The following is a 2,964-nucleotide window of genomic DNA, read 5'->3' as shown; positions in this document are numbered from 1 at the left end:
GTCTAGATTCGCACAAACTGTTTCTCTCCGCTGGCACTAAGCAAGGAAACAGGAAGGACATGGGAACCGGGGCTGCACGCCCCCTGCCTCCACCGGGGACCCTCTCCTTCTCCCTCCCTGAGCACGCACGTGCCCAGAGCAGGTCCACGCATGCACGCGGGGCCTCCCACGCTGGCACCCCACGGCACCTGCTTCCGGCTGCACAGCGGTCGCCAGCTTCTCTTTAATCTACTCACCTCGGGAGCCCCTGCAGCATCGAGAATTGCTTTTGGAAGCGCGGTCACCAATTTAATTGGCAGAACTTGTCCTGGGCGATGCCGCAGAATGAAGCCACCCCTGGCCTACCTGTGTCTCTGGCTGTGCGCAGGCTCACCATGCACAGGATTCGCGCCAGCCGGAGCCCGTCCTCCCCCATGAACGGCACGTGAGCCTGAAGACAGTGCCTGGGTTTGGGGGATCAGGGAGTGTGGGGGTCGCTTGGGGGACGGACAGGACAGAAGAGAGCCTGCTGGGCCCTGGGGGACGTCTCTGCCTTAGACCCACTAAGGAGGCAGTGACCCAGTGACCTGGCCACCTGAGGTCACAGGCCACCCGAGGTCACAAGGCCACCCCACAGTGGAGGTGGCCGGTCCAAATGGAGGAGTGGGCGGATGGAGTATCTTCCACTGCCTCTGGGTCCGCACCACCACCCTGCTCCGTGCCCCAGGGGGCCCGCCCTGAACCTGTTGGGTTCAGCCAGGGGGATGCCCAACAGGAGTTAGATCAGAGGGAGGGAGGGACCGAGGGAGGGAGGGATTGAGGGAGGGAGACAGTGAGCTGAGATACTGGGTCCCAGCTCTTGCCCTGAGAGGTGGCCACAGTCTGAGCTTGACCTTTGGCTGAAGGTCTCGGGCTGTGTGACCTCAGGCATGTAGGTCCACCTCTCTGTGGAGGTCCGGAGGCCCGCCCTCCACACAGCCTGGCTGCCCCAGGTCAGGCCCAGTGGCTGGTCTCCCTCCTGCCTTCACGCACCTGCCTGCACCTTCACAACCCGTCTCTTTATTCACTTGTCCTCCATCACCTCGTCTTGCTTTGTCTGCTCCATGGGAGGGAGTAGTTAAAAGGGAGCCAAGTGCCGCTCCCCCCGCCCCGCCCCCCGGAGGCCCCCACCCACGTATCGCAGGCTCTGAGGCTGTCATTCATTTCATCTTGCTCCTCCACCCCCAACCTGTCCAGCCCCACCCTCACCCCGACTGGGCATTAACACTGTTAATACAAGAGGCCTGCCCACTCTCCCCACTCCTGCCCCGCAGGGGGCGCCAGGCCCCGGGACACCACTGCCCATAGGGGCCTCCTGTCACTCACAGCCAGGGTGCTCTCTGAGCCTCGTGATTTATGGACTTTAATTTTCCTGGAGCCTCCGCCGTGTCCCTTCCTTCCCTCTGGTCTGTCAGGGTGTTTATCTCCCGCCCCTCAGCCCGCCCCTCCCCTGGTTTTTAATTTGAAGCCTCCTCCTGGCGCATCCTGAGCAGGCCGTCTGCGGCGGGAATGCATTAAGCCGCTGACAGCTCTATTGATTTCCTCTCCGCCGCCGCATATGCAAGATCTGTACAAGCTGATAGGCTGGCCTGTCCCCTACTTTGAGGGACCGTGCCCTTTCCCTTTCTCACGGGAATGTCCCCTCACCCTGGCACGCGCCGATGCAGAGGAGGGGCGCGGGTTTCTCGCCCAGCATGGCTTCCCCTCTGCCTGCCCCGTGTCTTGTCCTGTGGACACCGTCTCATCAGCAGCAGCTGATGGGGTGAGAGGGGCCGTGGAGGGAGGCAGGAGGTTTGAGGAGGTGTCATCTGTCAAAACCGACTGTGCCCCGCCCCCAGAAGCCCAGGCAGGCTCTCTGAGGGGTCCCCTCTCTCTGCCTGTGTCCCCGAGCTCTGGGGGAGGGGATGTGGGCGACTCCAGCCCGCCTCCTTTCTCCAGGTGGAAGTTCTCCAAGTCCATCGGCAGCTCTCGCCTTGGACTCGAGTTCAATGAGCAGCCACAGAGCCGGCTGCTGGCTAAGCACTTTCTGTGCCTCGCGTCTCCTGGCTTCTCAGAAGCAGGGCAGCCGCAGACGGTGGAGCAGCTGCCCACAGCTGGCACAGAAGGTTGGGAAGGAGGGATGCGTACCTCTCCTCAACAGAGACTGAGGCTCGGAGATGCCCGGAGGCTCTGTCAGGGTCTCCTAGCCAGACACAAGGTTTGACCCCAAGACTGACTGGCTCCAGGAACCGTTTTCTTCCCATCTTCTCATAATGCCTCCTCCAGGAAGACCTCCAGGATTGGTGCCACCCAGTCTGATTGCTGCTTTATTATGCCCCCCTTCGCTCCCCCCCTGAACAGTCAGGCAGGCTGCTGTGCCTGTGTTGGGTAGGCTCACCCCCGTGTGGACCGGCACCACCGTTACTCGCTCCTGGAGGATCTCCCTGGGCCCACCCCATCCCCAGCCCGATCGGTCCCTCAAGGCGCCCACCTGGTCCCACAGTGAGAAGCTTTTGGGTTCCCCGAAAAGCGCCAGCCCCCAGGCCCGCACCTGCCTTCTTCCCTTCCTCCCGCCCTTTCCCAGGGAGCCGAGCTCGGTGAGGACGCCAGACTCTCCCTGCCGGAACCTTCCCAATTTAATAAACAACTCCCTTCCGAGATGATGAAAGGCCAGCCCTGCCGCCGCCAGATGCATGGGCCCCTCGGGGGCCGCTTGGAGATTAAATGAGATGGTAGATATGAAAGCAGCCGTCAGGTATGAAATGCTATACAAACATGACTTCTAATTTATATCAGCCGTCACAGCCTGGATTTTAGGATTCAAGGCAGACAGGGCCGCTTGCTCTCCACTTCCAGTCCCGGCCTCGGCGCCCATGTGGCCACGTTGGGACACCACGCCCAGGGCAGGGCGTGACCTCCAGACCTGGAGGAAGCCCGATGGCGCTGGCTGGCCTTTTTGATCCCGTT

This window comes from Myotis brandtii, unplaced genomic scaffold (genome assembly GCF_000412655.1).
Source record: "Myotis brandtii unplaced genomic scaffold, ASM41265v1 scaffold157, whole genome shotgun sequence".
NCBI lineage: Eukaryota > Metazoa > Chordata > Mammalia > Chiroptera > Vespertilionidae > Myotis > Myotis brandtii.
This window is presented reverse-complemented; position numbering follows the sequence as displayed.